The following is a 26,184-nucleotide window of genomic DNA, read 5'->3' on the forward strand; positions in this document are numbered from 1 at the left end:
CTGCCAAGAGGACTTGGAAGCGGGGCAGAATTGCAGGAAACCGATTTCAGGAGGTAGACTGGAATTGCATTTAAAGCATAGGAAAAGAGGCAGAACGTCCACAATGATGCACTTGGCCAAAAAGGGCGTATGCGTTTTTTCCTGAATATATTCAGGAAAAAACGCATATGCCCTTTTTGGCCAACCAAGCAAGCTTGCAAAGGAAATCTGCACTACAATGAAGTCTCACTTCCCCCCGGTCAAAAGGGCCATCTGAAAAAAGTGTAAAATCCAGAAAGGCAGGACAGGCCATGGAGAAGTGGGAGCCTTGTTATGCTGATGGGCGGGATGTCAATTGCCAACAGCCACTCGGGAGAAGTGTATGGTGTTTCCTGAAACATCTAAAAAACAAAGCAACAGAGCCTAGGGCACTTCCACTTATGGTCCTATAGCTTAGGGAAATTAAAATCAAAAAGACACAGCCACCCCAAAGGTTGGGACGGCTCTGTTTACAAGAACGTGGTTTACGGTACAAGTTCAATATCACAGAAAGTGAAAAATGGATAAAGAAGTTGTGGTACTTACGTACAATGCAGTATCACTCACCAATGAAATCTATGTCATCAGGCCCGTAGCAGCATAATGAGTGGATTCAGGTACGATGATTCTAACTGAAATAAGTCTCACAGAAAATGAAACATCATAAGATAGCACTAATACACGGAATGTAAACTTGGCTACACAGGAACTGAATTACAAAACAGAACAGGGTCTCAAATTTAGAAACCCAACTTATGCTTGCTTAAGGGGAAAGGTGAGTTGGTGTGCTGCATAAAACCAGAGATTGAAATGAGCACAGATAAAGTTCCTTAAGCCAAATATGGAATAGACAAGAGCTACTCCTTGCTCAACGAAATGGACTCAACACCCCATATTAAACGCCTAAGAGTGTACCTGACTAGGAAGTATCTTAAAACCTATGGATTGCTATGTCTCCGAAAGAGAATCAAGCGTGTGTACAGGGGCATAAACGCAGCAGTGATAGGACTGGAGAGGTTCGGTGAGCAAATGAAGACCCTTTGAAGTCATATTGCATGGTACCCATTCCACGGGTCTCAACTCTCCAGGTTTAAGGTATTCTTCCTTCAGCTAAAAAATGCATGTGGAACCCAGAGTATGATCAACCATGTGAGCGGGAGACGTGTTCCAATATGTGTCAGTTTTCGTCCCCTGGTACTCGGGTGCAACATTCCAGACGCTTTACTAACACTCTCCCGACTTGGAGAGTCAGTGCCTTTAACCTCCTGTTTGGCCCAGTTTGCAATTTCTGCGGAAGATGAACAGGAATAGGGAGAACCAATGACAGACTAGCTGGAGGTGTCTTGACGGGCAAATTTAACTCTCATTTCGCAGCAGGAAGAGGAATTAACCAAAGGCTCAGCGTGCCGTGCCGGAACCAGATTAGGGCCTGAAGCTATCCTGCGGTGTTGCGGCCAGCTCACGAGAAAGCGAGTTGAAGAAAGGAGCTCAGGGGCACTGTAATTCACAAACCTGCCGAGTTATAAATGATAGCTATCGTCCAAAAATATACTGAAGTAAGGCTGCCAAGAGGACTTGAAAGCGGGGCAGAATTGCAGGAAACCGATTTCGGGAGGTAGACTGGAATTGCATTTAAAGCATAGGAAAAGAGGCAGAACGTCCACAATGATGCACTTGGCCAAAAAGGGCGTATGCGTTTTTTCCTGAATATATTCAGGAAAAAACGCATACGCCCTTTTTGGCCAACCAAGCAAGCTTGCAAAGGAAATCTGCACTACAATGAAGTCTCACTTCCCCCCGGTCAAAAGGGCCATCTGAAAAAAGTGTAAAATCCAGAAAGGCAGGACAGGCCATGGAGAACTGGGAGCCTTGTTATGCTGATGGGCGGGATGTCAATTGCCAACAGCCACTCGGGAGAAGTGTATGGTGTTTCCTGAAACATCTAAAAAACAAAGCAACAGAGCCTAGGGCACTTCCACTTATGGTCCTATAGCTTAGGGAAATTAAAATCAAAAAGACAAAGCCACCCCAAAGGTTAGGACGGCTCTGTTTACAAGAACGTGGTTTACGGTACAAGTTCAATATCGCAGAAAGTGAAAAATGGATAAAGAAGTTGTGGTACTTACATACAATGCAATATCACTCAGCAATGAAATCTATGTCATCAGGCCCGTAGCAGCATAATGAGTGGATTCAGGTACGATGATTCTAACTGAAATAAGTCTCACAGGAAAAGAAACATCATAAGATATCACTAATACACGGAATGTAAACTTGGCTACATAGGAACTGAATTACAAAACAGAACAGGGTCTCAAATTTAGAAACCCAACTTATGCTTGCTTAAGGGAAAAGGTGAGTTGGGGTGCTGCATAAAACCAGAGATTGAAATGAGCACAGATAAAGTTCCTTTAGCCAAATATGGAATAGACAAGAGCTACTCCTTGCTCAACGAAACGGACTCATCACCCCATATTAAACACCTAAGAATGTACCTGACTAGTAAGTAGCTTAAAACCTAAGGAATGCTATGTCTCCGAAAGAGAATCAAGCGTGTGTACAGGGGCATAAACGCAGCAGTGATAGGATTGGAGAGGTTCGGTGAGCAAATGAAGACCCTTTGAAGTCATATTGCATGGTACCCATTCCACGGGTCTCAACTCTCCAGGTTTAAGGGAATCTTCCTTCAGCTAAAACATGCATGTGGAACCCAGAGTATGATCAACCGTGTGATCGGGAGACGTGTTCCAATATGTCTCAGTTTTCATCCTCTGGTACTCGGGTGCAACATTCCACACGCTTTACTAACACTCTCCCGACTTCGAGAGTCAGTGCCTTTAACCTCCTGTTTGGCCCAGTTTGCAATTTCTGCAGAAGATGAACACGAATAGGGAGAACCAATGAGAGACTAGCTGGAGGTGTCTGGACGGGCAAATTTAACTCTCATTTCCCACCAGGAAGAGGAATTAACCAAAGGTTCAGCGTGCCGTGCCAGAACCAGATTAGGGCCTGAAGCCATCCTGTGGTGTTGCGGCCAGCTCACGAGAAAGCGAGTTGAAGAAAGGAGCTCAGGGGCACTGTAATTCACAAACTTGCTGAGTTATAAATGACAGGTATCGTCCAAAAATATACTGAAGTAAGGCTGCCAAGAGGACTTGAAAGCGGGGCAGAATTGCAGGAAACCGATTTCAGGAGGTAGACTGGAATTGCATTTAAAGCATAGGAAAAGAGGCAGAACGTCCACAATGATGCACTTGGCCAAAAAGGGCGTATGCGTTTTTTCCTGAATATATTCAGGAAAAAACGCACACGCACTTTTTGGCCAACCAAGCAAGCTTGCAAAGGAAATCTGCACTACAATGAAGTCTCACTTCCCACCGGTCAAAAGGGCCATCTGAAAAAAGTGTAAAATCCAGAAAGGCAGGACAGGCCATGGAGAAGTGGGAGCCTTGTTATGCTGATGGGCGGGATGTAAATTGCCAACAGCCAATGGGGAGAAGTGTATGGTGTTTCCTGAAACATCTAAAAAACAAAGCAACAGAGCCTAGGGCACTTTCACTTATGGTCCTATAGCTTAGGGAAATTAAAATCAAACAGACACAGCCACCCCAAAGGTTGGGACGGCTCTGTTTACAAGAACGTGGTTTACGGTACAAGTTCAATATCGCAGAAAGTGAAAAATGGATAAAGAAGTTGTGGTACTTACGTACAATGCAGTATCACTCACCAATGAAATCTATGTCATCAGGCCCGTAGCAGCATAATGAGTGGATTCAGGTACGATGATTCTAACTGAAATAAGTCTCACAGAAAAAGAAACATCATAAGATAGCACTAATACACGGAATGTAAACTTGGCTACACAGGAACTGAATTACAAAACAGAACAGGGTCTCAAATTTAGAAACCCAACTTATGCTTGCTTAAGGGGAAAGGTGAGTTGGCGTGCTGCATAAAACCAGAGATTGAAATGAGCACAGATAAAGTTCCTTAAGCCAAATATGGAATAGACAAGAGCTACTCCTTGCTCAACGAAATGGACTCAACACCCCATATTAAACGCCTAAGAGTGTACCTGATTAGGAAGTATCTTAAAACCTATGGATTGCTATGTCTCCGAAAGAGAATCAAGCGTGTGTACAGGGGCATAAACGCAGCAGTGATAGGACTGGAGAGGTTCGGTGAGCAAATGAAGACCCTTTGAAGTCATATTGCATGGTACCCATTCCACGGGTCTCAACTCTCCAGGTTTAAGGTATTCTTCCTTCAGCTAAAAAATGCATGTGGAACCCAGAGTATGATCAACCATGTGAGCGGGAGACGTGTTCCAATATGTGTCAGTTTTCGTCCCCTGGTACTCGGGTGCAACATTCCAGACGCTTTACTAACACTCTCGCGACTTGGAGAGTCAGTGCCTTTAACCTCCTGTTTGGCCCAGTTTGCAATTTCTGCGGAAGATGAACAGGAATAGGGAGAACCAATGACAGACTAGCTGGAGGTGTCTTGACGGGCAAATTTAACTCTCATTTCGCACCAGGAAGAGGAATTAACCAAAGGCTCAGCGTGCCGTGCCGGAACCAGATTAGGGCCTGAAGCTATCCTGCGGTGTTGCGGCCAGCTCACGAGAAAGCGAGTTGAAGAAAGGAGCTCTGGGGCACTGTAATTCACAAACCTGCCGAGTTATAAATGATAGCTATCGTCCAAAAATATACTGAAGTAAGGCTGCCAAGAGGACTTGAAAGCGGGGCAGAATTGCAGGAAACCGATTTCGGGAGGTAGACTGGAATTGCATTTAAAGCATAGGAAAAGAGGCAGAACGTCCACAATGATGCACTTGGCCAAAAAGGGCGTATGCGTTTTTTCCTGAATATATTCAGGAAAAAACGCATACGCCCTTTTTGGCCAACCAAGCAAGCTTGCAAAGGAAATCTGCACTACAATGAAGTCTCACTTCCCCCCGGTCAAAAGGGCCATCTGAAAAAAGTGTAAAATCCAGAAAGGCAGGACAGGCCATGGAGAAGTGGGAGCCTTGTTATGCTGATGGGCGGGATGTCAATTGCCAACAGCCACTCGGGAGAAGTGTATGGTGTTTCCTGAAACATCTAAAAAACAAAGCAACAGAGCCTAGGGCACTTCCACTTATGGTCCTATAGCTTAGGGAAATTAAAATCAAAAAGACACAGCCACCCCAAATGTTGGGACGGCTCTGTTTACAAGAACGTGGTTTACGGTACAAGTTCAATATCGCAGAAAGTGAAAAATGGATAAAGAAGTTGTGGTACTTACGTACAATGCAGTATCACTCACCAATGAAATCTATGTCATCAGGCCCGTAGCAGCATAATGAGTGGATTCAGGTACGATGATTCTAAATGAAATAAGTCTCACAGAAAAAGAAACATCATAAGATAGCACTAATACACGGAATGTAAACTTGGCTACACAGGAACTGAATTACAAAACAGAACAGGGTCTCAAATTTAGAAACCCAACTTATGCTTGCTTAAGGGGAAAGGTGAGTTGGCGTGCTGCATAAAACCAGAGATTGAAATGAGCACAGATAAAGTTCCTTAAGCCAAATATGGAATAGACAAGAGCTACTCCTTGCTCAACGAAATGGACTCAACACCCCATATTAAACGCCTAAGAGTGTACCTGATTAGGAAGTATCTTAAAACCTATGGATTGCTATGTCTCCGAAAGAGAATCAAGCGTGTGTACAGGGGCATAAACGCAGCAGTGATAGGACTGGAGAGGTTCGGTGAGCAAATGAAGACCCTTTGAAGTCATATTGCATGGTACCCATTCCACGGGTCTCAACTCTCCAGGTTTAAGGTATTCTTCCTTCAGCTAAAAAATGCATGTGGAACCCAGAGTATGATCAACCATGTGAGCGGGAGACGTGTTCCAATATGTGTCAGTTTTCGTCCCCTGGTACTCGGGTGCAACATTCCAGACGCTTTACTAACACTCTCGCGACTTGGAGAGTCAGTGCCTTTAACCTCCTGTTTGGCCCAGTTTGCAATTTCTGCGGAAGATGAACAGGAATAGGGAGAACCAATGACAGACTAGCTGGAGGTGTCTTGACGGGCAAATTTAACTCTCATTTCGCACCAGGAAGAGGAATTAACCAAAGGCTCAGCGTGCCGTGCCGGAACCAGATTAGGGCCTGAAGCTATCCTGCGGTGTTGCGGCCAGCTCACGAGAAAGCGAGTTGAAGAAAGGAGCTCTGGGGCACTGTAATTCACAAACCTGCCGAGTTATAAATGATAGCTATCGTCCAAAAATATACTGAAGTAAGGCTGCCAAGAGGACTTGAAAGCGGGGCAGAATTGCAGGAAACCGATTTCGGGAGGTAGACTGGAATTGCATTTAAAGCATAGGAAAAGAGGCAGAACGTCCACAATGATGCACTTGGCCAAAAAGGGCGTATGCGTTTTTTCCTGAATATATTCAGGAAAAAACGCATACGCCCTTTTTGGCCAACCAAGCAAGCTTGCAAAGGAAATCTGCACTACAATGAAGTCTCACTTCCCCCCGGTCAAAAGGGCCATCTGAAAAAAGTGTAAAATCCAGAAAGGCAGGACAGGCCATGGAGAACTGGGAGCCTTGTTATGCTGATGGGCGGGATGTCAATTGCCAACAGCCACTCGGGAGAAGTGTATGGTGTTTCCTGAAACATCTAAAAAACAAAGCAACAGAGCCTAGGGCACTTCCACTTATGGTCCTATAGCTTAAGGAAATTAAAATCAAAAAGACACAGCCACCCCAAAGGTTAGGACGGCTCTGTTTACAAGAAGGTGGTTTACGGTACAAGTTCAATATCGCAGAAAGTGAGAAATGGATAAAGAAGTTGTGGTACTTACATACAATGCAATATCACTCAGCAATGAAATCTATGTCATCAGGCCCGTAGCAGCATAATGAGTGGATTCAGGTACGATGATTCTAACTGAAATAAGTCTCACAGGAAAAGAAACATCATAAGATATCACTAATACACGGAATGTAAACTTGGCTACATAGGAACTGAATTCCAAAACAGAACAGGGTCTCAAATTTAGAAACCCAACTTATGCTTGCTTAAGGGGAAAGGTGAGTTGGGGTGCTGCATAAAACCAGAGATTGAAATGAGCACAGATAAAGTTCCTTTAGCCAAATATAGAATAGACAACAGCTACTCCTTGCTCAACGAAACGGACTCATCACCCCATATTAAACACCTAAGAATGTACCTGACTAGTAAGTAGCTTAAAACCTAAGGAATGCTATGTCTCCGAAAGAGAATCAAGCGTGTGTACAGGGGCATAAACGCAGCAGTGATAGGATTGGAGAGGTTCGGTGAGCAAATGAAGACCCTTTGAAGTCATATTGCATGGTACCCATTCCACGGGTCTCAACTCTCCAGGTTTAAGGGAATCTTCCTTCAGCTAAAACATGCATGTGGAACCCAGAGTATGATCAACCGTGTGATCGGGAGACATGTTCCAATATGTCTCAGTTTTCATCCTCTGGTACTCGGGTGCAACATTCCACACGCTTTACTAACACTCTCCCGACTTCGAGAGTCAGTGCCTTTAACCTCCTGTTTGGCCCAGTTTGCAATTTCTGCAGAAGATGAACACGAATAGGGAGAACCAATGAGAGACTAGCTGGAGGTGTCTGGACGGGCAAATTTAACTCTCATTTCCCACCAGGAAGAGGAATTAACCAAAGGCTCAACGTGCCGTGCTGGAACCAGATTAGGGCCTGAAGCCATCCTGCGGTGTTGCGGCCAGCTCACGAGAAAGCGAGTTGAAGAAAGGAGCTCAGGGGCACTGTAATTCACAAACCTGCAGAGTTATAAATGACAGCTATCGTCCAAAAATATACTGAAGTAAGGCTGCCAAGAGGACTTGAAAGCGGGGCAGAATTGCAGGAAACCGATTTCAGGAGGTAGACTGGAATTGCATTTAAAGCATAGGAAAAGAGGCAGAACGTCCACAATGATGCACTTGGCCAGAAAGGGCGTATGCGTTTTTTCCTGAATATATTCAGGAAAAAACGCATACGCCCTTTTTGGCCAACCAAGCAAGCTTGCAAAGGAAATCTGCACTACAATGAAGTCTCACTTCCCCCCGGTCAAAAGGGCCATCTGAAAAAAGTGTAAAATCCAGAAAGGCAGGACAGGCGATGGAGAACTGGGAGCCTTGTTATGCTGATGGGCGGGATGTAAATTGCCAACAGCCACTCGGGAGAAGTGTATGGTGTTTCCTGAAACATCTAAAAAACAAAGCAACAGAGCCTAGGGCACTTCCACTTATGGTCCTATAGCTTAGGGAAATTAAAATCAAAAAGACACAGCCACCTCAAAGGTTGGGATGGCTCTGTTTACAAGAACCTGGTTTACAGTACAAGTTCAATATCGCAGAAAGTGAAAAATGGATAAAGAAGTTGTGGTACTTACGTACAATGCAGTATCACTCAGCAATGAAATCTATGTCATCAGGCCCGTAGCAGCATAATGAGTGGATTCAGGTATGATGATTCTAACTGAAATAAATCACACAGAAAAAGAAACATCATAAGATATCACTAATACACGGAATGTAAACTTGGCTACACAGGAACTGAATTACAAAACAGAACAGGGTCTCAAATTTAGAAAACCAACTTATGCTTGCTTAAGGGGAAAGGTGAGTTGGGGTGCTGCATAAAACCAGAGATTGAAATGAGCACAGATAAAGTTCCTTAAGCCAAATATGGAATAGACAAGAGCTACTCCTTGCTCAACGAAATGGACTCAACACCCCATATTAAACGCCTAAGAATGTACCTGACTAGGAAGTATCTTAAAACCTATGGACTGCTATGTCTCCGAAAGAGAATCAAGCGTGTGTACAGGGGCATAAACGCAGCAGTGATAGGATTGGAGAGGTTCGGTGAGCAAATGAAGACCCTTTGAAGTCATATTGCATGGTACCCATTCCACGGGTCTCAACTTTCCAGGTTTAAGGGATTCTTCCTTCAGCTAAAACATGCATGTGGAACCCAGAGTATGATCAACCGTGTGAGCGGGAGACGTGTTCAAATATGTGTCAGTTTTTGTCCCCTGGTACTCGGGTGCAACATTCCAGACGCTTTACTAACACTCTCCCGACTTGGAGAGTCAGTGCCTGTAACCTCCTGTTTGGCCCAGTTTGCAATTTCTGCGGAAGATGAACAGGAATAGGGAGAACCAATGACAGACTAGCTGGAGGTGTCTGGACGGGCAAATTTAACTCTCATTTCGCACCAGGAAGAGGAATTAACCAAAGGCTCAACGTGCCGTGCTAGAACCAGATTAGGGCCTGAAGCCATCCTGCGGTGTTGCGGCCAGCTCACGAGAAAGCGAGTTGAAGAAAGGAGCTCAGGGGCACTGTAATTCACAAACCTGCAGAGTTATAAATGACAGCTATCGTCCAAAAATATACTGAAGTAAGGCTGCCAAGAGGACTTGAAAGTGGGGCAGTATTGCAGGAAACCGATTTCAGGAGGTAGACTGGAATTGCATTTAAAGCATAGGAAAAGAGGCAGAACGTCCACAATGATGCACTTGGCCAAAAAGGGCGTATGCGTTTTTTCCTGAATATATTCAGGAAAAAACGCATACGCCCTTTTTGGCCAACCAAGCAAGCTTGCAAAGGAAATCTGCACTACAATGAAGTCTCACTTCCCCCCGGTCAAAAGGGCCATCTGAAAAAAGTGTAAAATCCAGAAAGGCAGGACAGGCGATGGAGAACTGGGAGCCTTCTTATGCTGATGGGCGGGATGTAAATTGCCAACAGCCACTCGGGAGAAGTGTATGGTGTTTCCTGAAACATCTAAAAAACAAAGCAACAGAGCCTAGGGCAATTGCACTTATGGTCCTATAGCTTAGGGAAATTAAAATCAAAAAGACACAGCCACCTCAAAGGTTGGGACGGGTCTGTTTACAAGAACCTGGTTTACGGTACAAGTTCAATATCGCAGAAAGTGAAAAATGGATAAAGAAGTTGTGGTACTTACGTACAATGCAGTATCACTCAGCAATGAAATCTATGTCATCAGGCCCGTAGCAGCATAATGAGTGGATTCAGGTATGATGATTCTAACTGAAATAAGTCACACAGAAAAAGAAACATCATAAGATATCACTAATACACGCAATGTAAACTTGGCTACACAGGAACTGAATTACAAAACAGAACAGGGTCTCAAATTTAGAAAACCAACTTATGCTTGCTTAAGGGGAAAGGTGAGTTGGGGTGCTGCATAAAACCAGAGATTGAAATGAGCACAGATAAAGTTCCTTAAGCCAAATATGGAATAGACAAGAGCTACTCCTTGCTCAACGAAATGGACTCAACACCCCATATTAAACGCCTAAGAATGTACCTGACTAGGAAATATCTTAAAACCTATGGATTACTATGTCTCCAAAAGAGAATCAAGCGTGTGTACAGGGGCATAAACGCAGCAGTGATAGGACTGGAGAGGTTCGGTGAGCAAATGAAGACCCTTTGAAGTCATATTGCATGGTACCCATTCCACGGGTCTCAACTCTCCAGGTTTAAGGTATTCTTCCTTCAGCTAAAACATGCATGTGGAACCCAGAGTATGATCAACCGTGTGATCGGGAGATGTGTTCCAATATGTGTCAGTTTTCGTCCCCTGGTACTCGGGTGCAACATTCCAGATGCTTTACTAACACTCTCCCGACTTGGAGAGTCAGTGCCTTTAACCTCCTGTTTGGCCCAGTTTGCAATTTCTGCGGAAGATGAACAGTAATAGGGAGAACGAATGAGAGACTAGCTGGAGGGATCTGGATGGGCAAATTTAACTCTCATTTCCCACCAGGAAGAGGAATTAACCAAAGGCTCAGCGTGCCGTGCCGGAACCAGATTACGGCCTGAAGCAATCCTGCGGTGTTGCGGCCAGCTCACGAGAAAGCGAGTTGAAGAAAGGAGCTCAGGGACACTGTAATTCACAAACCTGCAGAGTTATAAATGACAGCTATCGTCCAAAAATATACTGAAGTAAGGCTGCCAAGAGGACTTGAAAGCGGGGCAGAATTGCAGGAAACCGATTTCAGGAGGTAGACTGGAATTGCATTTAAAGCATAGGAAAAGAGGCAGAACGTCCACAATGATGCACTTCGCCAAAAAGGGCGTATGCGTTTTTTCCTGAATATATTCAGGAAAAAACGCATACGCCCTTTTTGGCCAACCAAGCAAGCTTGCAAAGGAAATCTGCACTACAATGAAGTCTCACTTCCCCCCGGTCAAAAGGGCCATCTGAAAAAAGTGTAAAATCCAGAAAGTCAGGACAGGCCATGGAGACCTGGGAGCCTTGTTATGCTGATGGGCAGGATGTAAATTGCCAACAGCCACTCGAAGTGTATGGTGTTTCCTGAAACATCTAAAAAACAAAGCAACAGAGCTTAGGGCACTTCCACTTATCGTCCTATAGAATAGGGAAATTAAAATCAAAAAGACACAGCCACCCCAAAGGTTGGGACGGCTCTGTTTACAAGAACCTGGCTTAAGGTACAAGTACAATATCACAGAAAGTGAAAAATGGATAAAGAAGTTGTGGTACTTACGTACAATGCAATATCACACAGCAATGAAATCTATGTCATCAGGCCCGTAGCAGAATAATGAGTGGATTCAGGTACGATGATTCTAACTGAAGTAAGTCTCACAGGAAAAGAAACATCATAAGATATCACTAATACACAGAATGTAAACTTGGCTACATAGGAACTGAATTACAAAACAGAACAGGGTCTCAAATTTAGAAACCCAACTTATGCTTGCTTAAGGGGAAAGGTGAGTTGGGGTGCTGCATAAAACCAGAGATTGAAATGAGCACAGATAAAGTTCCTTAAGCCAAATATGGAATAGACAAGAGCTACTCCTTGCTCAACGAAATGGACTCAACACCCCATATTAAACGCCTAAGAATGTACCTGACTAGGAAGTATCTTAAAACCTATGGATTGCTATGTCTCCGAAAGAGAATCAAGCGTGTGTACAGGGGCATAAACGCAGCAGTGATAGGACTGGAGAGGTTCGGTGAGCAAATGAAGACCCTTTGAAGTCATATTGCATGGTACCCATTCCACGGGTCTCAACTCTCCAGGTTTAAGGGATTCTTCCTTCAGCTAAAACATGCATGTGGAACCCAGAGTATGATCAACCATGTGAGCGGGAGACGTGTTCCAATATGTCTCAGTTTTCGTCCCCTGGTACTCGGGTGCAACATTCCAGACGCTTTACTAACACTCTCCCGACTTGGAGAGTCAGTGCCTTTAACCTCCTGTTTGGCCCAGTTTGCAATTTCTGCGGAAGATGAACAGGAATAGGGAGAACCAATGACAGACTAGCTGGAGGTTTATTGACGGGCAAATTTAACTCTCATTTCGCACCAGGAAGAGGAATTAACCAAAGGCTCAGCGTGCCGTGCCGGAACCAGATTAGGGCCTGAAGCAATCCTGCGGTGTTGCGGCCAGCTCACGAGAAAGCGAGTTGAAGAAAGGAGCTCAGGGGCACTGTAATTCACAAACCTGCCGAGTTATAAATGATAGCTATCGTCCAAAAATATACTGAAGTAAGGCTGCCAAGAGGACTTGAAAGCGGGGCAGAATTGCAGGAAACCGATTTCGGGAGGTAGACTGGAATTTCATTTAAAGCATAGGAAAAGAGGCAGAACGTCCACAATGATGCACTTGGCCAAAAAGGGCGTATGCGTTTTTTCCTGAATATATTCAGGAAAAAACGCATACGCCCTTTTTGGCCAACCAAGCAAGCTTGCAAAGGAAATCTGCACTACAATGAAGTCTCACTTCCCCCCGGTCAAAAGGGCCATCTGAAAAAAGTGTAAAATCCAGAAAGGCAGGACAGGCCATGGAGAACTGGGAGCCTTGTTATGCTGATGGGCGGGATGTAAATTGCCAACAGCCACTCGGGAAAAGTGTATGGTGTTTCCTGAAACATCTAAAAAACAAAGCAACAGAGCCTAGGGCACTTCCACTTATGGTCCTATAGCTTAGGGAAATTAAAATCAAAAAGACACAGCCACCCCAAAGGTTGGGACGGCTCTGTTTACAAGAACGTGGTTTACGGTACAAGTTCAATATCGCAGAAAGTGAAAAATGGATAAAGAAGTTGTGGTACTTACATACAATGCAATATCACTCAGCAATGAAATCTATGTCATCAGGCCCGTAGCAGCATAATGAGTGGATTCAGGTACGATGATTCTAACTGAAATAAGTCACACAGAAAAAGAAACATCATAAGATATCACTAACACACGGAATGTAAACTTGGCTACATAGGAACTGAATTACAAAACAGAACAGGGTCTCAAATTTCGAAAACCAACTTATGCTTGCTTAAGGGGAAAGGTGAGTTGGGGTGCTGCATAAAACCAGAGATTGAAATGAGCACAGATAAAGTTCCTTAAGCCAAATATGGAATAGACAAGAGCTACTCCTTGCTCAACGAAATGGACTCAACACCCCATATTAAACGCCTAAGAATGTACCTGACCAGGAAGTATCTTAAAACCTATGGATTGCTATGTCTCCGAAAGAGAATCAAGCGTGTGTACAGGGGCATAAACGCAGCAGTGATAGGACTGGAGAGGTTCGGTGAGCAAATGAAGACCCTTTGAAGTCATATTGCATGGTACCCATTCCACGGGTCTCAACTCTCCAGGTTTAAGGTATTCTTCCTTCAGCTAAAACATGCATGTGGAACCCAGAGTATGATCAACCGTGTGATCGGGAGATGTGTTCCAATATGTGTCAGTTTTCGTCCCCTGGTACTCGGGTGCAACATTCCAGATGCTTTACTAACACTCTCCCGACTTGGAGAGTCAGTGCCTTTAACCTCCTGTTTGGCCCAGTTTGCAATTTCTGCGGAAGATGAACAGGAATAGGGAGAACCAATGACAGACTAGCTGGAGGTGTCTGGACGGGCAAATTTAACTCTCATTTCCCACCAGGAAGAGGAATTAACCAAAGGCTCAACGTGCCGTGCTGGAACCAGATTAGGGCCTGAAGCCATCCTGCGGTGTTGCGGCCAGCTCACGAGAAAGCGAGTTGAAGAAAGGAGCTCAGGGGCACTGTAATTCACAAACCTGCAGAGTTATAAATGACAGCTATCGTCCAAAAATATACTGAAGTAAGGCTGCCAAGAGGACTTGAAAGCGGGGCAGAATTGCAGGAAACCGATTTCAGGAGGTAGACTGGAATTGCATTTAAAGCATAGGAAAAGAGGCAGAACGTCCACAATGATGCACTTGGCCAAAAAGGGCGTATGCGTTTTTTCCTGAATATATTCAGGAAAAAACGCATACGCCCTTTTTGGCCAACCAAGCAAGCTTGCAAAGGAAATCTGCACTACAATGAAGTCTCACTTCCCCCCGGTCAAAAGGGCCATCTGAAAAAAGTGTAAAATCCAGAAAGGCAGGACAGGCGATGGAGAACTGGGAGCCTTGTTATGCTGATGGGCGGGATGTAAATTGCCAACAGCCACTCGGGAGAAGTGTATGGTGTTTCCTGAAACATCTAAAAAACAAAGCAACAGAGCCTAGGGCACTTCCACTTATGGTCCTATAGCTTAGGGAAATTAAAATCAAAAAGACACAGCCACCTCAAAGGTTGGGATGGCTCTGTTTACAAGAACCTGGTTTACAGTACAAGTTCAATATCGCAGAAAGTGAAAAATGGATAAAGAAGTTGTGGTACTTACGTACAATGCAGTATCACTCAGCAATGAAATCTATGTCATCAGGCCCGTAGCAGCATAATGAGTGGATTCAGGTATGATGATTCTAACTGAAATAAGTCACACAGAAAAAGAAACATCATAAGATATCACTAATACACGGAATGTAAACTTGGCTACACAGGAACTGAATTACAAAACAGAACAGGGTCTCAAATTTAGAAAACCAACTTATGCTTGCTTAAGGGGAAAGGTGAGTTGGGGTGCTGCATAAAACCAGAGATTGAAATGAGCACAGATAAAGTTCCTTAAGCCAAATATGGAATAGACAAGAGCTACTCCTTGCTCAACGAAATGGACTCAACACCCCATATTAAACGCCTAAGAATGTACCTGACTAGGAAGTATCTTAAAACCTATGGACTGCTATGTCTCCGAAAGAGAATCAAGCGTGTGTACAGGGGCATAAACGCAGCAGTGATAGGATTGGAGAGGTTCGGTGAGCAAATGAAGACCCTTTGAAGTCATATTGCATGGTACCCATTCCACGGGTCTCAACTTTCCAGGTTTAAGGGATTCTTCCTTCAGCTAAAACATGCATGTGGAACCCAGAGTATGATCAACCGTGTGAGCGGGAGACGTGTTCAAATATGTGTCAGTTTTTGTCCCCTGGTACTCGGGTGCAACATTCCAGACGCTTTACTAACACTCTCCCGACTTGGAGAGTCAGTGCCTGTAACCTCCTGTTTGGCCCAGTTTGCAATTTCTGCGGAAGATGAACAGGAATAGGGAGAACCAATGACAGACTAGCTGGAGGTGTCTGGACGGGCAAATTTAACTCTCATTTCGTACCAGGAAGAGGAATTAACCAAAGGCTCAGCGTGCCGTGCCGGAACCAGATTAGGGCCTGAAGCTATCCTGCGGTGTTGCGGCCAGCTCACGAGAAAGCGAGTTGAAGAAAGGAGCTCAGGGGCACTGTAATTCACAAACCTGCCGAGTTATAAATGATAGCTATCGTCCAAAAATATACTGAAGTAAGGCTGCCAAGAGGACTTGAAAGCGGGGCAGAATTGCAGGAAACCGATTTCGGGAGGTAGACTGGAATTTCATTTAAAGCATAGGAAAAGAGGCAGAACGTCCACAATGATGCACTTGGCCAAAAAGGGCGTATGCGTTTTTTCCTGAATATATTCAGGAAAAAACGCATACGCCCTTTTTGGCCAACCAAGCAAGCTTGCAAAGGAAATCTGCACTACAATGAAGTCTCACTTCCCCCCGGTCAAAAGGGCCATCTGAAAAAAGTGTAAAATCCAGAAAGGCAGGACAGGCCATGGAGAACTGGGAGCCTTGTTATGCTGATGGGCGGGATGTAAATTGCCAACAGCCACTCGGGAGAAGTGTATGGTGTTTCCTGAAACATCTAAAAAACAAAGCAACAGAGCCTAGGGCACTTCCACTTATGGTCCTATAGCTTAGGGAAATTAAAATCAAAAAGACACAGCCACCTCAAAGGTTGGGATGGCTCTGTTTACAAGAACCTGGTTTACAGTACAAGTTCAATATCGCAGAAAGTGAAAAATGGATAAAGAAGTTGTGGTACTTACGTACAATGCAGTATCACTCAGCAATGAAATCTATGTCATCAGGCCCGTAGCAGCATAATGAGTGGATTCAGGTATGATGATTCTAACTGAAATAAGTCACACAGAAAAAGAAACATCATAAGATATCACTAATACACGCAATGTAAACTTGGCTACACAGGAACTGAATTACAAAACAGAACAGGGTCTCAAATTTAGAAAACCAACTTATGCTTGCTTAAGGGGAAAGGTGAGTTGGGGTGCTGCATAAAACCAGAGATTGAAATGAGCACAGATAAAGTTCCTTAAGCCAAATATGGAATAGACAAGAGCTACTCCTTGCTCAACGAAATGGACTCAACACCCCATATTAAACGCCTAAGAATGTACCTGACTAGGAAGTATCTTAAAACCTATGGACTGCTATGTCTCCGAAAGAGAATCAAGCGTGTGTACAGGGGCATAAACGCAGCAGTGATAGGATTGGAGAGGTTCGGTGAGCAAATGAAGACCCTTTGAAGTCATATTGCATGGTACCCATTCCACGGGTCTCAACTTTCCAGGTTTAAGGGATTCTTCCTTCAGCTAAAACATGCATGTGGAACCCAGAGTATGATCAACCGTGTGAGCGGGAGACGTGTTCAAATATGTGTCAGTTTTTGTCCCCTGGTACTCGGGTGCAACATTCCAGACGCTTTACTAACACTCTCCCGACTTGGAGAGTCAGTGCCTGTAACCTCCTGTTTGGCCCAGTTTGCAATTTCTGCGGAAGATGAACAGGAATAGGGAGAACCAATGACAGACTAGCTGGAGGTGTCTGGACGGGCAAATTTAACTCTCATTTCGCACCAGGAAGAGGAATTAACCAAAGGCTCAACGTGCCGTGCTAGAACCAGATTAGGGCCTGAAGCCATCCTGCGGTGTTGCGGCCAGCTCACGAGAAAGCGAGTTGAAGAAAGGAGCTCAGGGGCACTGTAATTCACAAACCTGCAGAGTTATAAATGACAGCTATCGTCCAAAAATATACTGAAGTAAGGCTGCCAAGAGGACTTGAAAGTGGGGCAGTATTGCAGGAAACCGATTTCAGGAGGTAGACTGGAATTGCATTTAAAGCATAGGAAAAGAGGCAGAACGTCCACAATGATGCACTTGGCCAAAAAGGGCGTATGCGTTTTTTCCTGAATATATTCAGGAAAAAACGCATACGCCCTTTTTGGCCAACCAAGCAAGCTTGCAAAGGAAATCTGCACTACAATGAAGTCTCACTTCCCCCCGGTCAAAAGGGCCATCTGAAAAAAGTGTAAAATCCAGAAAGGCAGGACAGGCGATGGAGAACTGGGAGCCTTCTTATGCTGATGGGCGGGATGTAAATTGCCAACAGCCACTCGGGAGAAGTGTATGGTGTTTCCTGAAACATCTAAAAAACAAAGCAACAGAGCCTAGGGCAATTGCACTTATGGTCCTATAGCTTAGGGAAATTAAAATCAAAAAGACACAGCCACCTCAAAGGTTGGGACGGGTCTGTTTACAAGAACCTGGTTTACGGTACAAGTTCAATATCGCAGAAAGTGAAAAATGGATAAAGAAGTTGTGGTACTTACGTACAATGCAGTATCACTCAGCAATGAAATCTATGTCATCAGGCCCGTAGCAGCATAATGAGTGGATTCAGGTATGATGATTCTATCTGAAATAAGTCACACAGAAAAAGAAACATCATAAGATATCACTAATACACGCAATGTAAACTTGGCTACACAGGAACTGAATTACAAAACAGAACAGGGTCTCAAATTTAGAAAACCAACTTATGCTTGCTTAAGGGGAAAGGTGAGTTGGGGTGCTGCATAAAACCAGAGATTGAAATGAGCACAGATAAAGTTCCTTAAGCCAAATATGGAATAGACAAGAGCTACTCCTTGCTCAACGAAATGGACTCAACACCCCATATTAAACGCCTAAGAATGTACCTGACTAGGAAGTATCTTAAAACCTATGGACTGCTATGTCTCCGAAAGAGAATCAAGCGTGTGTACAGGGGCATAAACGCAGCAGTGATAGGATTGGAGAGGTTCGGTGAGCAAATGAAGACCCTTTGAAGTCATATTGCATGGTACCCATTCCACGGGTCTCAACTTTCCAGGTTTAAGGGATTCTTCCTTCAGCTAAAACATGCATGTGGAACCCAGAGTATGATCAACCGTGTGAGCGGGAGACGTGTTCAAATATGTGTCAGTTTTTGTCCCCTGGTACTCGGGTGCAACATTCCAGACGCTTTACTAACACTCTCCCGACTTGGAGAGTCAGTGCCTGTAACCTCCTGTTTGGCCCAGTTTGCAATTTCTGCGGAAGATGAACAGGAATAGGGAGAACCAATGACAGACTAGCTGGAGGTGTCTGGACGGGCAAATTTAACTCTCATTTCGTACCAGGAAGAGGAATTAACCAAAGGCTCAACGTGCCGTGCTAGAACCAGATTAGGGCCTGAAGCCATCCTGCGGTGTTGCGGCCAGCTCACGAGAAAGCGAGTTGAAGAAAGGAGCTCAGGGGCACTGTAATTCACAAACCTGCAGAGTTATAAATGACAGCTATCGTCCAAAAATATACTGAAGTAAGGCTGCCAAGAGGACTTGAAAGTGGGGCAGTATTGCAGGAAACCGATTTCAGGAGGTAGACTGGAATTGCATTTAAAGCATAGGAAAAGAGGCAGAACGTCCACAATGATGCACTTGGCCAAAAAGGGCGTATGCGTTTTTTCCTGAATATATTCAGGAAAAAACGCATACGCCCTTTTTGGCCAACCAAGCAAGCTTGCAAAGGAAATCTGCACTACAATGAAGTCTCACTTCCCCCCGGTCAAAAGGGCCATCTGAAAAAAGTGTAAAATCCAGAAAGGCAGGACAGGCGATGGAGAACTGGGAGCCTTCTTATGCTGATGGGCGGGATGTAAATTGCCAACAGCCACTCGGGAGAAGTGTATGGTGTTTCCTGAAACATCTAAAAAACAAAGCAACAGAGCCTAGGGCAATTGCACTTATGGTCCTATAGCTTAGGGAAATTAAAATCAAAAAGACACAGCCACCTCAAAGGTTGGGACGGGTCTGTTTACAAGAACCTGGTTTACGGTACAAGTTCAATATCGCAGAAAGTGAAAAATGGATAAAGAAGTTGTGGTACTTACGTACAATGCAGTATCACTCAGCAATGAAATCTATGTCATCAGGCCCATAGCAGCATAATGAGTGGATTCAGGTATGATGATTCTAACTGAAATAAGTCACACAGAAAAAGAAACATCATAAGATATCACTAATACACGCAATGTAAACTTGGCTACACAGGAACTGAATTACAAAACAGAACAGGGTCTCAAATTTAGAAAACCAACTTATGCTTGCTTAAGGGGAAAGGTGAGTTGGGGTGCTGCATAAAACCAGAGATTGAAATGAGCACAGATAAAGTTCCTTAAGCCAAATATGGAATAGACAAGAGCTACTCCTTGCTCAACGAAATGGACTCAACACCCCATATTAAACGCCTAAGAATGTACCTGACTAGGAAATATCTTAAAACCTATGGATTACTATGTCTCCGAAAGAGAATCAAGCGTGTGTACAGGGGCATAAACGCAGCAGTGATAGGACTGGAGAGGTTCGGTGAGCAAATGAAGACCCTTTGAAGTCATATTGCATGGTACCCATTCCACGGGTCTCAACTCTCCAGGTTTAAGGTATTCTTCCTTCAGCTAAAACATGCATGTGGAACCCAGAGTATGATCAACCGTGTGATCGGGAGATGTGTTCCAATATGTGTCAGTTTTCGTCCCCTGGTACTCGGGTGCAACATTCCAGATGCTTTACTAACACTCTCCCGACTTGGAGAGTCAGTGCCTTTAACCTCCTGTTTGGCCCAGTTTGCAATTTCTGCGGAAGATGAACAGTAATAGGGAGAACGAATGAGAGACTAGCTGGAGGGATCTGGATGGGCAAATTTAACTCTCATTTCCCACCAGGAAGAGGAATTAACCAAAGGCTCAGCGTGCCGTGCCGGAACCAGATTACGGCCTGAAGCAATCCTGCGGTGTTGCGGCCAGCTCACGAGAAAGCGAGTTGAAGAAAGGAGCTCAGGGGCACTGTAATTCACAAACCTGCAGAGTTATAAATGACAGCTATCGTCCAAAAATATACTGAAGTAAGGCTGCCAAGAGGACTTGAAAGCGGGGCAGAATTGCAGGAAACCGATTTCAGGAGGTAGACTGGAATTGCATTTAAAGCATAGGAAAAGAGGCAGAACGTCCACAATGATGCACTTCGCCAAAAAGGGCGTATGCGTTTTTTCCTGAATATATTCAGGAAAAAACGCATACGCCCTTTTTGGCCAACCAAGCAAGCTTGCAAAGGAAATCTGCACTACAATGAAGTCTCACTTCCCCCCGGTCAAAAGGGCCATCTGAAAAAAGTGTAAAATCCAGAAAGTCAGGACAGGCCATGGAGACCTGGGAGCCTTGTTATGCTGATGGGCAGGATGTAAATTGCCAACAGCCACTCGGGAGAAGTGTATGGTGTTTCCTGAAACATCTAAAAAACAAAGCAACAGAGCTTAGGGCACTTCCACTTATCGTCCTATAGAATAGGGAAATTAAAATCAAAAAGACACAGCCACCCCAAAGGTTGGGACGGCTCTGTTTACAAGAACCTGGCTTAAGGTACAAGTACAATATCACAGAAAGTGAAAAATGGATAAAGAAGTTGTGGTACTTACGTACAATGCAATATCACACAGCAATGAAATCTATGTCATCAGGCCCGTAGCAGAATAATGAGTGGATTCAGGTACGATGATTCTAACTGAAGTAAGTCTCACAGGAAAAGAAACATCATAAGATATCACTAATACACGGAATGTAAACTTGGCTACATAGGAACTGAATTACAAAACAGAACAGGGTCTCAAATTTAGAAACCCAACTTATGCTTGCTTAAGGGGAAAGGTGAGTTGGGGTGCTGCATAAAACCAGAGATTGAAATGAGCACAGATAAAGTTCCTTAAGCCAAATATGGAATAGACAAGAGCTACTCCTTGCTCAACGAAATGGACTCAACACCCCATATTAAACGCCTAAGAATGTACCTGACTAGGAAGTATCTTAAAACCTATGGATTGCTATGTCTCCGAAAGAGAATCAAGCGTGTGTACAGGGGCATAAACGCAGCAGTGATAGGACTGGAGAGGTTCAGTGAGCAAATGAAGACCCTTTGAAGTCATATTGCATGGTACCCATTCCACGGGTCTCAACTCTCCAGGTTTAAGGGATTCTTCCTTCAGCTAAAACATGCATGTGGAACCCAGAGTATGATCAACCATGTGAGCGGGAGACGTGTTCCAATATGTGTCAGTTTTCGTCCCCTGGTACTCGGGTGCAACATTCCAGACGCTTTACTAACACTCTCCCGACTTGGAGAGTCAGTGCCTTTAACCTCCTGTTTGGCCCAGTTTGCAATTTCTGCGGAAGATGAACAGGAATAGGGAGAACCAATGACAGACTAGCTGGAGGTTTATTGACGGGCAAATTTAACTCTCATTTCGCACCAGGAAGAGGAATTAACCAAAGGCTCAGCATGCCGTGCCGGAACCAGATTAGGGCCTGAAGCTATCCTGCGGTGTTGCGGCCAGCTCACGAGAAAGCGAGTTGAAGAAAGGAGCTCAGGGGCACTGTAATTCACAAACCTGCCGAGTTATAAATGATAGCTATCGTCCAAAAATATACTGAAGTAAGGCTGCCAAGAGGACTTGAAAGCGGGGCAGAATTGCAGGAAACCGATTTCGGGAGGTAGACTGGAATTTCATTTAAAGCATAGGAAAAGAGGCAGAACGTCCACAATGATGCACTTGGCCAAAAAGGGCGTATGCGTTTTTTCCTGAATATATTCAGGAAAAAACGCATACGCCCTTTTTGGCCAACCAAGCAAGCTTGCAAAGGAAATCTGCACTACAATGAAGTCTCACTTCCCCCCGGTCAAAAGGGCCATCTGAAAAAAGTGTAAAATCCAGAAAGGCAGGACAGGCCATGGAGAACTGGGAGCCTTGTTATGCTGATGGGCGGGATGTAAATTGCCAACAGCCACTCGGGAGAAGTGTATGGTGTTTCCTGAAACATCTAAAAAACAAAGCAACAGAGCCTAGGGCACTTCCACTTATGGTCCTATAGCTTAGGGAAATTAAAATCAAAAAGACACAGCCACCCCAAAGGTTGGGACGGCTCTGTTTACAAGAACGTGGTTTACGGTACAAGTTCAATATCGCAGAAAGTGAAAAATGGATAAAGAAGTTGTGGTACTTACATACAATGCAATATCACTCAGCAATGAAATCTATGTCATCAGGCCCGTAGCAGCATAATGAGTGGATTCAGGTACGATGATTCTAACTGAAATAAGTCACACAGAAAAAGAAACATCATAAGATATCACTAACACACGGAATGTAAACTTGGCTACATAGGAACTGAATTACAAAACAGAACAGGGTCTCAAATTTCGAAAACCAACTTATGCTTGCTTAAGGGGAAAGGTGAGTTGGGGTGCTGCATAAAACCAGAGATTGAAATGAGCACAGATAAAGTTCCTTAAGCCAAATATGGAATAGACAAGAGCTACTCCTTGCTCAACGAAATGGACTCAACACCCCATATTAAACGCCTAAGAATGTACCTGACCAGGAAGTATCTTAAAACCTATGGATTGCTATGTCTCCGAAAGAGAATCAAGCGTGTGTACAGGGGCATAAACGCAGCAGTGATAGGACTGGAGAGGTTCGGTGAGCAAATGAAGACCCTTTGAAGTCATATTGCATGGTACCCATTCCACGGGTCTCAACTCTCCAGGTTTAAGGTATTCTTCCTTCAGCTAAAACATGCATGTGGAACCCAGAGTATGATCAACCGTGTGATCGGGAGATGTGTTCCAATATGTGTCAGTTTTCGTCCCCTGGTACTCGGGTGCAACATTCCAGATGCTTTACTAACACTCTCCCGACTTGGAGAGTCAGTGCCTTTAACCTCCTGTTTGGCCCAGTTTGCAATTTCTGCGGAAGATGAACAGGAATAGGGAGAACCAATGACAGACTAGCTGGAGGTGTCTGGACGGGCAAATTTAACTCTCATTTCCCACCAGGAAGAGGAATTAACCAAAGGCTCAACGTGCCGTGCTGGAACCAGATTAGGGCCTGAAGCCATCCTGCGGTGTTGCGGCCAGCTCACGAGAAAGCGAGTTGAAGAAAGGAGCTCAGGGGCACTGTAATTCACAAACCTGCAGAGTTATAAATGACAGCTATCGTCCAAAAATATACTGAAGTAAGGCTGCCAAGAGGACTTGAAAGCGGGGCAGAATTGCAGGAAACCGATTTCAGGAGGTAGACTGGAATTGCATTTAAAGCATAGGAAAAGAGGCAGAACGTCCACAATGATGCACTTGGCCAAAAAGGGCGTATGCGTTTTTTCCTGAATATATTCAGGAAAAAACGCATACGCCCTTTTTGGCCAACCAAGCAAGCTTGCAAAGGAAATCTGCACTACAATGAAGTCTCACTTCCCCCCGGTCAAAAGGGCCATCTGAAAAAAGTGTAAAATCCAGAAAGGCAGGACAGGCCATGGAGAACTGGGAGCCTTGTTATGCTGATGGGCGGGATGTAAATTGCCAACAGCCACTCGGGAGAAGTGTATGGTGTTTCCTGAAACATCTAAAAAACAAAGCAACAGAGCCTAGGGCACTTCCACTTATGGTCCTATAGCTTAGGGAAATTAAAATCAAAAAGACACAGCCACCTCAAAGGTTGGGATGGCTCTGTTTACAAGAACCTGGTTTACAGTACAAGTTCAATATCGCAGAAAGTGAAAAATGGATAAAGAAGTTGTGGTACTTACGTACAATGCAGTATCACTCAGCAATGAAATCTATGTCATCAGGCCCGTAGCAGCATAATGAGTGGATTCAGGTATGATGATTCTAACTGAAATAAGTCACACAGAAAAAGAAACATCATAAGATATCACTAATACACGGAATGTAAACTTGGCTACACAGGAACTGAATTACAAAACAGAACAGGGTCTCAAATTTAGAAAACCAACTTATGCTTGCTTAAGGGGAAAGGTGAGTTGGGGTGCTGCATAAAACCAGAGATTGAAATGAGCACAGATAAAGTTCCTTAAGCCAAATATGGAATAGACAAGAGCTACTCCTTGCTCAACGAAATGGACTCAACACCCCATATTAAACGCCTAAGAATGTACCTGACTAGGAAGTATCTTAAAACCTATGGACTGCTATGTCTCCGAAAGAGAATCAAGCGTGTGTACAGGGGCATAAACGCAGCAGTGATAGGATTGGAGAGGTTCGGTGAGCAAATGAAGACCCTTTGAAGTCATATTGCATGGTACCCATTCCACGGGTCTCAACTTTCCAGGTTTAAGGGATTCTTCCTTCAGCTAAAACATGCATGTGGAACCCAGAGTATGATCAACCGTGTGAGCGGGAGACGTGTTCAAATATGTGTCAGTTTTTGTCCCCTGGTACTCGGGTGCAACATTCCAGACGCTTTACTAACACTCTCCCGACTTGGAGAGTCAGTGCCTGTAACCTCCTGTTTGGCCCAGTTTGCAATTTCTGCGGAAGATGAACAGGAATAGGGAGAACCAATGACAGACTAGCTGGAGGTGTCTGGACGGGCAAATTTAACTCTCATTTCGCACCAGGAAGAGGAATTAACCAAAGGCTCAACGTGCCGTGCTAGAACCAGATTAGGGCCTGAAGCCATCCTGCGGTGTTGCGGCCAGCTCACGAGAAAGCGAGTTGAAGAAAGGAGCTCAGGGGCACTGTAATTCACAAACCTGCAGAGTTATAAATGACAGCTATCGTCCAAAAATATACTGAAGTAAGGCTGCCAAGAGGACTTGAAAGTGGGGCAGTATTGCAGGAAACCGATTTCGGGAGGTAGACTGGAATTGCATTTAAAGCATAGGAAAAGAGGCAGAACGTCCACAATGATGCACTTGGCCAAAAAGGGCGTATGCGTTTTTTCCTGAATATATTCAGGAAAAAACGCATACGCCCTTTTTGGCCAACCAAGCAAGCTTGCAAAGGAAATCTGCACTACAATGAAGTCTCACTTCCCCCCGGTCAAAAGGGCCATCTGAAAAAAGTGTAAAATCCAGAAAGGCAGGACAGGCGATGGAGAACTGGGAGCCTTCTTATGCTGATGGGCGGGATGTAAATTGCCAACAGCCACTCGGGAGAAGTGTATGGTGTTTCCTGAAACATCTAAAAAACAAAGCAACAGAGCCTAGGGCAATTGCACTTATGGTCCTATAGCTTAGGGAAATTAAAATCAAAAAGACACAGCCACCTCAAAGGTTGGGACGGGTCTGTTTACAAGAACCTGGTTTACGGTACAAGTTCAATATCGCAGAAAGTGAAAAATGGATAAAGAAGTTGTGGTACTTACGTACAATGCAGTATCACTCAGCAATGAAATCTATGTCATCAGGCCCGTAGCAGCATAATGAGTGGATTCAGGTATGATGATTCTAACTGAAATAAGTCACACAGAAAAAGAAACATCATAAGATATCACTAATACACGCAATGTAAACTTGGCTACACAGGAACTGAATTACAAAACAGAACAGGGTCTCAAATTTAGAAAACCAACTTATGCTTGCTTAAGGGGAAAGGTGAGTTGGGGTGCTGCATAAAACCAGAGATTGAAATGAGCACAGATAAAGTTCCTTAAGCCAAATATGGAATAGACAAGAGCTACTCCTTGCTCAACGAAATGGACTCAACACC

Source organism: Lagenorhynchus albirostris, chromosome 6 (genome assembly GCF_949774975.1).
Source record: "Lagenorhynchus albirostris chromosome 6, mLagAlb1.1, whole genome shotgun sequence".
NCBI lineage: Eukaryota > Metazoa > Chordata > Mammalia > Artiodactyla > Delphinidae > Lagenorhynchus > Lagenorhynchus albirostris.